At 36.4% G+C, this 15,767-nt stretch overlaps 1 pseudogene; it reads left to right on the plus strand.

Annotated features, from left to right (window-relative positions):
- The first annotated feature begins 299 nt into the window (after window positions 1-299).
- On the plus strand, window positions 300-1,248 carry LOC137945310 (mitogen-activated protein kinase kinase 9-like; annotated as a pseudogene).
- Window positions 1,249-15,767: the final 14,519 nt, after the last annotated feature.

Below are 15,767 nucleotides of genomic sequence, written 5' to 3' on the forward strand. Positions count from 1 at the left end.
TTAGATATATGTTCTATTTAAGTATATTATAAAAGATTACTCATTTTCTTGCTTATATTATACTTTTTATTTAGGACACTAACACTAGAATCTGTTTTCCATTATATTTGAAGTCGTCCGTAATAAAATTAAATTTTATTTAATATGAATTGAATTCATCGCTTCCTTTCGAATTAAGTGTGGAACCTCCTACGAATCTCATCTCCACGGATTAATTTATGGAATCCCATCGGCGATTTTAATTTTTGTTTCGCTCCCTCCTGCTCCCCCTCTCTCGGTCTCTTCCTTCTCTATTTTTTTCCATCGTCTCTCTGCGGCCTCCATTCTCCCTGCTCCCTCTCTCTTCTCCACCGTCTCTCTGCGGCCTCCCGTTCCTCAAGTTTTATGCTCTCAAGGTCGTTCAGATCCCCAGCTCCGACACGGAATCCGGCTGCCTCCTCCGCAGTCAGGTTACTCGTGAGATGGACATTCTTGCGTGCACCGATTCACCTCACATGGTCCGCTGCCACGGAATTTTCAAGAAAGATGCCACGGGTGATGTTGCTCTAGTTTTGGAGTACATGGATTCCGGTACCCTTGAGTCTCTTGTCCGCCGGAGCGGTAATTTGTCCGAAGAAGTCCTCGCTAGTGACGCCAAGCAGGTACTATTGGGGCTTACTTACCTCCACGCCTAAAAATCGTTCACCGCGACATTAAACCGCCCAATTTGCTCATAGCAAGATGAAGGTAAAGATTTCTGATTTTGGGGTTAGCAAGATCATGGTTCGGCGCCTGGAGACGTGCGCTTCCTACGTCGGCACCAACGCGTACATGAGCCCGGAAAGATTCGACCGCGACACCAACGGCGGGAGCTACGACGCTTTCGCCGGCGATATTTAGAGCTTGGGGGTCACCTTGTGGGAGCTTTATGTTGGGTAGTCGGGGTAGAAGCCCGAGTGGGCGACGCTCATGTGCGCCATTTGTTTCGGCGATATGACCAATTTCCCAGAAAGCACCTCCGGCGAGTTCAACGATTTCTTGAGATGCTGCTTGCGGAAGGACTCGAACAAGAGATCCACCGTTTCGGATCTTTTTGGGCACCCATTCGTCACCAGAGATGGACTGCAGGAAGCCCATTGAATCGCCCTCAAGTTCCAGGCGCCGGAAGTTTTTGAACCGTCGTCGGAAATCAAAGATGAATTTGTAAATATTCTGTAGTTCCAAAAATCAGAGTTTCTTTGTAAGGTTTTTAGAATTGATTTAGATGAAATGCCGTTTTCGGCCTCCAGTGGTACAAAACTGGTCGACGTTTCACCTTCTCTTTCACAGTTTACAGATTCTAATTGAAATTTGAAACCAACAATCAAGGATTTAAGCATGACTATTTAATATTTTTGTTAAATTTTATTACTATATTAAACTTGATATTTAAGTCTGGTACATAAAATATAGTTAAAAGTATGCATTTGATAAATTAATTATTTTTTATTTTGTGAAAATATATTATTAATTAATACCATATCAAATTTGACTAACCATTTAAGAGGCTTAGTGTTCAACCTTAGGGGGGCGGGCTTAGTCAACATGAATCAGGAGATGAAATTCACCCATATTATTTAGTTCATCTCCTGACTTCGTTAATGGTGTACCAGTGCTCTGTTCATATTGATGAACCAGATGATTTCAAAGATGATGCTCAAGGTATAATTTTTCGGAATCAGGAATCCTTAGTTTTTTTCGATTCATCCGGATGAACCATCAAGACACGTCGTTGCTCTATCCTGATTTTTTTTTCCTTTCTCCCGCTCTCTTCTCTCACGGTCTCCTTCCTCTCACGGTCTCCTTCTTCCTTTCACATTTTCTTCTCCCTCTCGGCTTCCTTCTCCCTTCTCCAATCCGAAATACCTCTCATTTGGGAAACTGATCACCGAGTGTTTTCTCGAGTTTTGAGCCTACAGCTCCCATGACTATGAACAACGTCAAAAGAATACGAGAATGAGGCAATTTCCCTCAACAACACTGAGTATCTTGCACCATGAGATAGAAAACCCTTGTCGCCTCAAATTGGGGTTTTAGGGTTTCAGAATAAGTAAATCAACAGTGGAGGACGACACAGTCGAGCTCAATGGAGGAAATTAAAATTATTGTATATTATTAGTGATTTTTTTTATTATTGTATTATATTAGTGATTTAATTATTTATTATATTTGTTTTTTAATTACTGTATTCCTTATTTATTTATTCATTATATTTATTTGTAATTAGTATATTATATTATTGATTTAATTGTGGTAATTAAAATATTATTAAATCAAGCATTTGATCGATTATTTTAGTTTAAATAACCCATTTTTATAATTAATAAAACCAATGGTTTTAAATTTAATAGAAAACTATTATTAATTAATAATATATAAAAATATATAGTGCGTTAAAGTAAACATTTGATCAATTCTTTTTGTTTAATCATTCCTTTTTATATTAAAGTATATCTTATGTTATTAATAAATTAATAACTTAATCTATTATATTTGTTTATGTTATTTTTAACTTTTTTTTATAAGTAATCATGTGCACAGTTAATTGGCTCACGTAATTACTATATTAATGTACAACAAACTGCAATCATTAAATAATATAATATCTAAATTAGTTTATTAATATATTCATTAATTTTAATTATTCATTAAATTACTTATTAGTGTAGTAATAATTTTGTTTTACCTAATTTTGGTTTTAGGTATTATGTTTTATTTAAGTATATTATTAAAAGTTACTCATTCTCTTATTTTTTATATTTTTCTTATTTTGGGATACTAACATTGGAAACTATTTTCTAGTGTACGTGAACTCGTCCACACTAACACTAAATTTGAAGTTGAAGACCCAATGTGGAACTCTTTATCACTTAACACTTTTTGTCACATCCAAGCTTACATGTAACATGTCTACGGCATGTCCACAAACATAACAAAAAAAATTCTTCCCTTATATAGCCTATAATACACAAATAACCTGGGGTATTTCACAGTAGGCTTTTGCCCTCGTACTCAACTTGCTTGGATACCACTGTACAATATTTTTTAGTACCATTCCAAAACAACTAGCCAAGTTAAGAACTCTCCCTAACAATTAATATGCCCCAATACTCATATTTCCAAGTGGGATCATTCTTTCTAACACTCCCTCTCACTTAGTAACTTTTTTTTTTTTTTTTTTATCTCCTAATACATATGGACAATGTGGGGGTGAAAACCCATGCCTGGGTACCACTCTGATACCATATTAGAAATTATGGTCCAAGGCATATCCCAAAATGACTAGCCAATTGGGAAGATTATTATTTAACGTTATAAACTAATACCATTTCTTAACAGATCTCAATGTGGAACTTTTTCCACTCAATGTTGATGAATGTTTTAGATTCATATACCAAAATGAAATGGAGAAAAGGGGTTGTTTACCCAAGGTGTCCTATCGGTTTCAGTTTATGTACACACTAACTATCAAAGAAATTCTAGATGTACAGGGACAATTTCGTTTGTATGCACATAAAAATTATCTTGTAAGTGAGGATCTTGCGAGGATATTTTACACGAGCATGCGGGTATTGATATGCTTAGAACCCATACATTGAGAACCTTGTACTCATTGGTGTTTGGAGTAATGGTAAATTTTGATTTTACTACAATTCACGTTAAACATATAAAATGAAGGGTTCTTGGATGGAGCCCAAAGCAAAGAGTCACAGATACCCATAGAAGAATCAATTATGAGCTATGCAAATAAAATGCCTTCACAAGGAAAAATTTAGACAAGTTGTCAAGGGTTATGTACTCAATTGGTCTTACCACTATTTATGGGAGAAATTATGGCGCTTCACTCTAAACAATATTGTACTTTTGTATATAACTTGAAGAAGAAGGAGATGATGGACCTAGGAGTTTATCTTGTCAATGCCATTTACCATTGTAGGAAGATGAGAAGTGGATGGCCGTTGACACATTTGCTCATGAATCATGCTATAGAAATATATGCAATTGAGTTGAAGAAGGTCTAAGGAATGACCACAACCTCCTTAGTACACAACATTCCTAAAAGAGGTAGTGTGGGATCAAGTGAAGTGGTTGTAGAGGAGAAAAAGGGACAAAAGGGACGAGGAATGACAAATTGATCATTCGAGGAAGAAAAAGAGGAAAGAACACAAAGCCATAATTGCAGCTTCTTATGATCTCACTGATGAAATAATAGGAGGGATAGAAGACAGAAGAAGTTATTGAGAAATCAAGTAGATGCTATGGATGGCAAGTTCACACTTCTAGATCAAACAGACAGTGACCAGAAAAGGGAATGAGTCTAGGAATGATTTCTTAGGCTTTGATGGAAAAATAAGTTTCAGCATTTCAAACTCACTTGGAACTTCTAGGCACATAAATATTGAAGTAGAGGATGAGTTGCTTCAAAGAGGAATGCTAGTTAGGAACAAGCTCAAAAGATGGTTTTGGCAAGCAAAAAATGCAACTATATGGCAGCCTTTTATATTGATTGTGTGCTAGTATTTCCGAATTTACTAAATTTTTACTAAATTGATATTATTTGATGAGTAAACATCTATCAATCTCAACATGAGACTTAAAAGGAACTTATATGTTTTTTATTGTTTTTATGATCCAAATGATTGTGTGTCTTATGTATGTTGCTCATGTTATATGAATGTTATGCTTATAATTGTGATAAATGAGGGTTATGCCCACTTATTTTAAGAGTTGAACGTGTGTTGCATGTGTGGTAGTATTTTTAGACAAAATGAGACAGATGAAATTTTAGTAGAAGAGAGATAGATGAGAAAGAAAGAAAAGCTCAAAAGGAGCACGAGAATGCAGGCACAAGAATTTGAAGTATTGTGCAAACCAAAAGGAGGCAAATCACCATACTAGGTTGGAAAAACGTAAATGAAACTAAAGTAAATTATAGGAAGGAGCAACCTGACTATAAAGAAGAAATAGTAAAGAGAAAATGCGAGCCAAAAGGAGGCAATCACCATAGGCAAGGGTTGTTAAAAAAGAACATCATTTGGAGACTGAAAACTAGTCTCTCAGAAATCACCTAGCAGCGGTAAACATGAAGTCATTGGCAGCTCCACTTCACATAAAGAGAGGAAATCCCCTAGCTAAAAAGATGTCTCGAATGTTTGTGAACTAAGACCCAATATTAGGTTTCAAGATCCTTCCTAAGATGGTTTTACACTAAATGTAACTTATTTGTCAATGTGTGTATGCTTTGATTGTAACAATATTTGAGATTGGTTGTGAATGATTGTGTATCTAAATGTACACATGGAGGAGTGTAAATGACAAAGGGGAGAATAGATTGTACATAACAAAGTGTACATCCCATACAAAGGGGAGAATAGATGTACATAACAAAGTGTACATCCCATACAAAGGGGGAGTAAAATGCAATAGTCACAAGGAGAGCATTGCATTATGACATGGGGAGTATACCTATAGTCCCTAATATCAATTTTGATAATGCCAAAAGGGGCATAGAAATTAGGAGGCATATAAAAAAATTAGTGTGCACAATAATAATTCTTGGAGGGGAGGATCTATTGAAAATTCTCTATTAGAATTTAATAAAGGGGTAAGAAATTATAGATTGGACTCAAAGGGAGTCAAGATGAAAGTGGTAGATATAAATCTTAGGGAAGGTTTTCAACGATCGCCCATATTTATACACTCATTTGCTCTTATATTTTTATATGTTTAGGAGTGTTTCTCATTATAAAAAGGGAGAGAATGTTGGTCTCAAGATCCTCATTGAGATAATTTTGATGATAACAAATACTTTAGTTATTAATGACATGTATTAAGTCTATTTTGTAACTCAAAGAGTCCCTAGAGGAATTTATGATAACATATCTGTTTGACCAACCAAGGTCCATTCAAATGGCTCATATAAAAAGGGAAACAAGTAGTTCATGTCAGGTCTAACAGCACTATTCGACCAAGCAAGAGAACTTAGCACAACAAGCGAGGTTAAATCGCTCCACTGGACATTCCTCATCCCATTGAATAGAAGCAACAAAAAATATTTTGAATCCCATTCACCCAAATGTCTAAATGGTATCCCAATGAAGGTAGAAAAATAAAATAAGAAAACAAGGCCACATAAAGAAGGTCATCTGACCAAATTGATCTTGTCCAAACAACATGAGAGAGAAAAGGTTCTATGTTAGAAGATGGGAAGAAAGATGGCATAGTTGTAATATGTCTTTAAATTAGGTCTTTATTTTCAGTCCTCATAATAAAGGGTATTTATGTAATTATTAAATTTTAAATTAGCCATAAAAGGACTAAGGGGGAGGATTAAGGCTTCACTTTGAAACCCTAATCCTATCCTGCCTTCTCTCATCTATCGAATTCCTCTCTTCATCATCCTCACCTTTGAACTTCTCTCTTTCTCCACTAACCCATTCTTTCTTCTTCTTTCTCCTTCTTTACCTCCTCTCACCAAATTCTCCTTGAGATTAATAATGGGACCCTAAGATTCAACATATTATAAGTAGACATTATGTCATCCAACCAACCACACCGAAGAAGAGAGTAGAACTAGTTTATGAAGTCAACCAACTGGACTGCCCCATCTAACCGATAGGAGAGAGAGAAAGGTTTTATTTGGAATCATTAGCTTAGACCACTAGTCAACCAAGTCAAAGAAGACGAACATCCATAAGAGAAGAAAAAGGACATCCAATGAACTTTGTCTGATCAGTCCACAATTGTCTAAACGACATATTTAAAAAAAGTTATGAAATGAGATTAAAGACTTTGATTCGGCTGAGATAGGTTTCCAACATCTTTAAGTGACCTATCCATGTGATTAACAGTTCATTATAAAAAAAAATTAAGCATTGACTCAAAATGTTTAGTGAAGATATGGTCAAATTTTGCAAAGGGACAAAAAAATCTTTCTCAACTTAATGCTCAATTTTTTTAACATTGATAACTAGTTTATTCAAGTTGATTTTTGTCTCTCTTGACTCTTAAGGCTTCTACGAGCACTCCAAAGTTCTTTTACACTTTGAAATCAAGTTTGGGGATCGATGGGGCATTCAAAAAGATAACCCACCTTAGAGTTAAGTATTTTCTAGCTTATATTTTGAAATCTTCTTGTTTAGTATTTTTCACAATAGAGTCTTTGCTCTCATACTTTGAAATCATATTATACATTCTAGCATATTGATTCGTTGGGGCATTTGAAAGAGTTTTTACATGATATTATTACTTGGGAGTTGCATTACAAAATCAGTGTCTCAATGTGCCCTTTGCTTTGAAATATTCTAATTGAACTCGGTCGAGTTCTTTAAACTTGTGCCTTTCCACATTGGAATTGTACGTCAAAGTTGATAATACTACTCGTGGACTTAGACTTTAAAGTTATCTATTATATGAGTTGCTTACATAAATTCTCCTATTTGAAAAACAATTCGTTCTTATCGAGCTTAAATTTTGAAATGTGGTCATTCCAGGACCCATCAAGCTACTATTTATATGAAAGAAGTGCTTGAGTTGGTGTATCTATTCACTTAGATTGGTCCACCACTCTTGAGAAGCCACCACACAAATGGCGTATGTCATGGACTCATGTGAAAGATTAGTGGTTCATTATGCTACCTCTAGGGGGGGTTAGTGCACATGACTCAGGACATGATCTTCATGCGCATTACGCAGTTCATGTCCTCGTGTCGTTAGGGGGCGCCGAAATTCATGTCATGTACATGAATATACATGAATCAGGAGTTCATGTCCCAAGAGTAAATTGTGGAAAGCGCTTTCCGCCCGATTTTGAGAATCATCTACATGACTCTCGCGCGGGGCTGTCTTTCGGGGCTCTCTCTGCCGCACACCTCTCTGCCATTGCATTCCCGTAGCTAGGGGTGGCATCGAGCCGAGCCGAGCCCGAACCTGCCTATGTTCGAGTCGAGCTTGATTTAAATATTTCGAGCCGAGCCTCGTCTCGAGCCTAAAATTGTTATCGAGCTCGAGCCCAACGAGTTCGAGTCGAGCTTCGAGCCGAGCTCGAGCCTCAACATACATTTCAAACTTTTCAAAAAATATATATCGAATAAAATGTATATAAAATTATGCATATATTTTATATAAAATTGGGCATGACCTCTACATAAAATTGGGCATAACTTATATATATAATATGTGTATAAGATTGGGCATAACCTCTACTTAAAATTGAGCATAATCCATATATATAATACTTGTATAAAATTCGGCATGACCTTTACTTAAAATTGGGCATAATCAATATACATAATACCTGCATAAACACTCCATAAAATTGTTTATACATTCCATAAACACTTCATGAAATTGTTTATACACTCCATAAAATAATCTAAACACTCCATACATTGCATAACATTATAAATAAACTCCATACAATAATCAAACACAACAAAATAAAATAAAATATCACTATCAATTAACAATCACCCAAATAAAAACTATAAATTCTTTAAATAAAATCATATTACTATTACATACTTACTAGAAAATTACAAGAAATATTTTAAATTTTTCTTAGGAAAATTAAATGGACCTCTTATTGCCTTTTCTAAGGAAATAAATAAAAATTAATAATTAATATAATATATTATTATACTTATCGATAAAATTTTAATCACATAAAATGTCAAACACAAAATTACTATGAAAATTGCCTCATGCTCAAAGTATTATATCATCAACTGTCAAATACTTATTCAAAATTTTTCTATATGGTTTTCTTAACCATCTTGGCAAGAAAATCTTACTTAAAAAATTATAGGATTTTTTAAAAAGAATTTATAATTAGAAAAATATTTTGAAAAAATACGAGGCACTAATGGTCCCTATATTTCTATTAAAAATGTTTTTTCAACATTTATTGAAAAAACTAGTCTCTCGAAACGTATTTCTACTAAAATATCTTTTCAATTTATTTAAGAGCCATGAGGAAGGGACAAAGAGTTTTTTTTTTCCTTGTTTATGATCTCGCACGTAGGGGTGGCTTTGAATAAATTATATATAAAATTATGCATACATTTTTAAGAAATATAATGATACGGGAGGTTCAGGATTGAATTTCAATAATGGATTAAAATGCACCAATATTAATATTTTTTACTCCAATTGTTGTCTAGCTTGTTTTGTAATTTTTGAATTTGGCCATAATTTATTATGGCCTCCTTAGTGCCCCTAGATAAAAATTTATATTCTAGGAAAAACTAAAAATATTTTTCCTATGATACATATTCCCAAAAAAACCTTTAAATAAAATCTTATTACTATTAGTGACTTATTAGAAAATTATAGGAAATATTTTAAAATTTTCTTAGGAAAGTTAAATGGACCTTTTATTGTCTCTTATAGGGAAATAAATAAAAATTAATAATCAATCTAATATATTATTATACTTATCGATAAATTTTTAATTAAATAAAATATCAAACACAAAATTGCAATGAAAATTATTTCATGCTAAAAGTATTACAGCATCAACTGTTAAATACTTATTCAAAAATTTTCTATACAGTTTTCTACCCCATTTTGGTACAAAAAATCTTACTTTGAAAATTATATGATTTTTAATAAAAAATTTCAATTAGAAAAGTGTTTAAAAAAACATGAGACACTAATAGTTTATAGAAAATTATTTCTATAAATTTTTTTTTTAATTTTTCCAGAGGAAAAAGTTTTTTTTTTTATTTTATGATCTCGCACGTGCGAAATCGCACGTGCGAGATCATCTTCTCGCGAGGAAGGGGGAGATTATTTCTCCCCTGTTCTGGTTTTCCGCCGAGACGACCCCGAGGGAAGGGGCTTACGGCGCCGGGGAGGATTTATCGTCGGAGATGACGGCCACGACGGAGTCGGCGGCGACGGAATCGGCGGTGACGGAAGCGGCGGCGACGGAAACAGAGGCGACGGCGAGGAGAGGAAGAAATCGAACGGACGGACACAGAGGCGGCCGGCGAGCAGCTGCGACGGCGGTATAGACGCCGGAGAACAGCTACGACGGCGGTAGAGGCGGCGACAACAACCAATGGGAGGGGTCGGCGGTGACGAGGGGGGGGGGGGAAATTTTTCCCCCCGTCGCTCTCGCTCCCGCTCCCGCTCCCTCGCTCGCTCGCGATCCCGCACCGATTCATGCCGATCCGACTCATTTCGAGCCGGCTCGCGAGCCAACGAACCGAACCTAGCTTCGGTCGAGCTCGGCTCGTTAAGGTAAACGAGCCGATTTCGGTGTTCGAGCTCGGCTCGAGCTCGAAAAATGACGAATCGAACCGAGCCGATACCGAGCCGAACCGAGCCGGCTCGCGAACCGGCTCGGCTCGAAGCCACCCCTACCCGTAGCCCTCTCTCATTCTCTGCTCCCTCTCTCGTCTCCATTCCCGCAGCCCTCTCTCGTCTCCATTCCCGCAACCCTCGTTCATCTCCGTTCCCGCAACCCTCTCTCATTCCCGCAACCCTCTCTCATTCTTTGCTCCCTCTCTCGTCTCCATTCCCACAACCCTCTCTCATTCTCTACTCCCTCTCTCATTCCCGCAGAGCACGGGAGGTCAAGCTCTGTTGCAGATGTTCTCGGCCTTCCTCTCTTCTCCCTCTCGGCGTACCGTCGGAGCGTCGCCTCTGTCGGCATTGCCCGCCGCCGTCGCCTTTGCCTAGCCCGTCCCCGTCGCCATCGCCGTTGCCCGCTGGCTCACTCGGAGGAAGACGAAGATGTTTAATTTTTCCTAAGTTAGGAAAAATTAAATTATCTTCATAAAAATCATTAATTTATAATTTTTATTTATAAAATAATTATTTTGATTTTACGATTACTATATTAAAATAGTGATTTAATATTCGTAATTAAAATATTATTAAAATAAATATTTGATAAATTATTTTGGCATAATTATCCGATTGCTATAGTATAAAATAATTATTTTGATTTTACAATTACTATATTAAAATAGTGATTTAATATTCATAATTAAAATATTTTTAAAATAAATATTTGATAAATTATTTTGGCATAATTATCCGATTGCTATAGTATAAAATAATTATTTTGATTTTACAATTACTATATTAAAATAGTGATTTAATATTCATAATTAAAATATTTTTAAAATAAATATTTGATAAATTATTTTGGCATAATTATCCTATTGCTATAGTTAATTAAACCAATGGTTTTAAATTTTGTGATAATATATTATTAATTAATAATACATAAAATATATTATGTACAAATATATTGTGTGTTAAAGTTATGATTAGATCAATTTTTTCTCTTAAATTATTCATTTTTTGGTTAAAGTATATCATATGTTATTAATAAATTAATAACTTAACGTATTACTTTCTTTTTTTATTTATAACGTTATTTATTTATTATTTGTAATTAATCATATACGTATTTCATTGGCTCATGTAATTACCATATTAATGCATAATAAAATATCTAATTCAATTAATAAATATATTAATATATTTAATTATACATTAAATAACTTATTTGTGTAGTAATAATGGTTGTTTTACCTAATTTGGGGTTTAAGGATTATGTTGTAATTAAGTGTACTGTAAAGGTTTAGAGATTCTCTTGTTTTTTATGTTTTTCTCATATTGGGGCACTAACACTAGAAACTGTTTTCCAGTGCACATGAAGTCGTCAACACTAACACCAAGGGGGGGTTAGTTAACTTGAAGGACAAGATGATCTTCAACCACATAACGCCCTTCTCCACTTGAAGTCGATAGTGGAGCACAAATGAAGCTTCATCTCGATGCAGGGGATGAAGGGGCCCTTCATCTCCACGGTTTAATTTCAATCATGTGGAATAAGGCCCTTTTTGATCTTCTTCGAATTGAAGGACGGGCGACGCCCTCGGCCTCGCTCTCTCTCCTCACACCCCCCCCCCCCCCCCCCCCCCCCATCGCACGTCGTCTTTTTCTTTTTTCTTCCTCTCTCCCGCACTCCCTTCCCTCTCTCGTCTCCCTGCGCCCCCGACATTGATCTCGGCCTTCGTCTCCCTACGTCCCCGACGTTGATCTCGGCCACTATCTCAGTTCCCTCTCGTCTTCGGCTTCAACTCTCGGTCTTCTCTCGGCCTCGCCCTCTCTGTCGCACCCCCTCTCTCGTCTCCGTGACTCCCTCTCTTCTCTCAGACAAGCTCTCTCTCTCTATTCCCTCCTGACCTCCCTTTCTTCTCTGTCTTCTCCCTCTCTTCTCCCTTTCGGCCTCCCACCCCCTTATCTCTCTGGCTAGTCTTGATTAGGCATCGATTTCACCCTTCGGCTTCGAATTTCCCCCTTCGATTTCACCCTTCGGCTTCACCCTTCGGCTTCGGATTTCCCCCTTCGGCTTCACCCTTCGGCTTCGGATTTCCCCTTCGATTTCACCCTTCGGCTTCGGATTTCCCCAAATTTCAGAAGGTATGCCTAAACCCGATTTTTTTTTCATTAAATTAGTGTTTTATTTGATTTAAATTTATTTTCAGTGCGTAATTGGGGGTTATTTGTGCATTATTTTGGGATTTAGGGTTACGGTTTAGGGTTTATGGTATTTTAGGGATTAAGGTTTAGGGTTTAGGGTTTAGGGTTTAGTACGTAATTAGGGTTTATGGTTAAGGGTATTTTAGGGATTAGGGTTTTTAAGGTTTAGGGGGTTTAGGGTTTTTAAGCTATAAGGTTTTTTGGGTTTAGGGTTTGGAATTAGGGTGTAGGGTTTAGGGTTTAGGGCTTTTAATGTATTAAGTCCTGGAATTAGTGTTTAGGGTTTAGAGTTTAGTAGGTAATAGGGTTTAGGGTTTGATGGTTTAGTTTTTTTTTTTATGGTTTGTGTTTCGGGTAAGGTTTAGGCTAGGGGTTTATGGTATTTTAGGGATTATAATTTTTAAGGTTTAGGGGGGTTTATGGTTTTTAAGGTTTAGGGGGGTTTATGGTTTTTAAGGTTTAGGGGGTTTTGTGTTTTTAAGGTTTAGGGGGGTTTATGGTTTTTAAGGTTTTGGGGGTTTTGTGTTTTTAAGCTCTAGGGGTTTTTAGGTTTTTTTTTTTGGGGGGGTGGGGTTTGGGGTTTAGGGTTTTGGGCTTTTAAGGTATTAAGTTCTGAAATTAGTGTTTAGGGGTTTTTAGTCCAATTCAAACAAGGTTGAGTCGCCTACACGGGCGTCCATTAGCCAACGAAACCCGACCCCAATGACTGACGAGGTACAGTTCATAGTGACTGCGAAGTTATATGGGGCTCTACCAGGGGTCTTCGGTGAATTTGGATTTGATGTGTGTGTGTTTTCATTGTTTAGTGCATATGCATTAGTGAAAATAATTTAATTAATTTTGAAATGTGTGAGAATTTTTGAAGTGCTATGAAATGTTTTTGCCATGTGGTGAGGAGATTCGGGTATTATACATATCCACCACATGATATTTTTTTTTATGGTTTGTGTTTCCGTGACGAGTAAAGGTTGTTTGATAAAGTTTTTTTCGTGAGGACCGTATCGGATTTAGATTATACATGGCTGCAAGAAGACAACCAAGTGGTCGAACATATGATATTTGGACATTCGATGATGATAGCAAAATGCTCGATCTCTTGGTCGAGCAGGTCAATCTAGGGAACAAGTTGCCTAACGGGGTGTGGAAGCATGTGGTATACATGGATTGTGTAAATAAGTTAAATGAAGACACAGTCATGAAAAAAACTGTTGAGCAGGTGAAGAATCGAACAAGAGCATGGAAGAAAACATACCAAATGGTAACGAGCTGTATCAACACTAGTGGGTTTGGTTGGGATGCAACCACACAACGAGTTACTGCATGTAATTCTGTATGGCTTGATTACATAAAGGTCAGTAAATCTGTATGGCTCGACTATATGATGTACTATAAAATATTTTTTATGTTTTTCGCGTTAGTATAACTCTATTCCAAGACGTCTAAATGATGTTTTATTCTTGTAGGAGCATAAAGATGCTGAGAAGTACAGACGTGAAGGCTGCCCCCTATACGACAAATTAGCTGTGGTGGTGGGAAACACAATAGCGGTAGGGTCAGGAGCTGCAACCTTTGTAGATCAGGGCGATGAGGTGATCCGTGAATCAGAACATGTCCTGATGGATGAGCCAGCGGATGTTGATATAGTTAGGGATACTCCATCACCATTATTAAGCATGGATGAGTCTCTAGGTAATCAATCTGAAAGAAGTAAACGGTCATCTTCAAGTCGTCGTAGAAAGAGAACCGAAATGCCCGATAACGACACTAGTAGCAGAATTTTTGATGCAATAGATCGAATTGCTCAGACATTTCAGAATTTCATGATGAAAGACGATATTGTAAGAGGTTGCGTCAACGCCCTCAGGGAAATCCCGGACTTGCCTACAGAATTGAAGTATCGCGCTCCTTCATGGTTGGATACACCAACTAAGAAGGTCATGTTTATGGAAATGACAGTGGAAGAGCGGGTTGAGTGGCTTAAATTTTGTTTTGAAAACTAATTGTAATGCGTTATAAATACACTATTTTTTTGGAATATTATTATGTAGTAGACATGATATTTGAATTATGACGTTGCAAAACTTATTAGTATGGTTTGTATTTAAATTTGATATGTTGTTGTGTTTATATATTGCATAGATAAATATGGTGTTTTGAGTATGGATGTGGAATGTGATTGAATGTAGGATGTGGATGTGATTGAATGTAGGATGTGGATGAATGTAGGATGTGATTGAATGTAGGATGTGGAATGTGGATGAATGTAGGATGTGATTGAATGTAGGATGTGTGAATGTGGATGAATGTAGGATGTGGGAATGGGGATGAATGTAGGATGTGGGATGTGGATGAATGTAGGATGTAGGAATGTCGATGAATGTAGGATGTGATTGAATGTAGGATGTGGGAATGGGGATGAATGTAGGATGTGTGAATGTGGATGAATGTAGGATGTGATTGAATGTAGGATGTGAGAATGTGGATGAATATGGTTGTTTATAGGTGTGATTGCAAATAGGTTATGATTGAAGATTGATGTTTACTCGTGTTTATGAATTTTTGGCGATTGAATTTATGGATTTCCATGGATACTATGACAGACGATGAAAAGGTTGCAATTATGGTTGCATTCACAACTTTGATGATCGCCATGGAAAGATACTATATGTACCATTGCAACAGACGTGTACCACGTTCTTGTGGGATGAATGGTCCATTGTATTTGCAAAAGGCACTAGACAAATCTCCAGTTAAATTTCGTAAAGTGTACAGGATGAACCAACTGGTATTTCACAAATTCGCAGATATACTTTCTAGTAAAGGGTTTTTATCAGCCACAAAGACCATCTCAGTTGAAGAACAACTTGTATATTTCCTCCTAACTGTTGGTCAAGGACAAGTGTATAGTGTCACAGCAGAGATGTTTGATAGATCAAACTGGACGATAAGTAAGTATTTCAACAAGGTGTTGGATGCAATCCTCAAACTTCACTCTGATTACGTCAAACGGCCTTCGGAACGCACACACTCGAAGATTTTAACAAATTCAATGTTTTATCCCTACTTCAAGGTAACATCACTTCCTATAACTAAATAATCTTACATTAATATACAAAGTTAGTAAATATTAATTAAAAATGTATAATTAGGATTGTATTGGAGCTATTGATGGAACTCATATCAAAGCCAACATTCCACTTGAAGATCAACCAAGGTTTTGGAATAGAAAAGGTTATCTCTCACAA

The sequence above is a fragment of the Aristolochia californica genome, unplaced genomic scaffold (genome assembly GCF_029961685.1).
Source record: "Aristolochia californica isolate CCGP_79_NKW_82.1479 unplaced genomic scaffold, dmAriCali1.0.hap1 SCAF_1, whole genome shotgun sequence".
Lineage (NCBI taxonomy): Eukaryota > Viridiplantae > Streptophyta > Magnoliopsida > Piperales > Aristolochiaceae > Aristolochia > Aristolochia californica.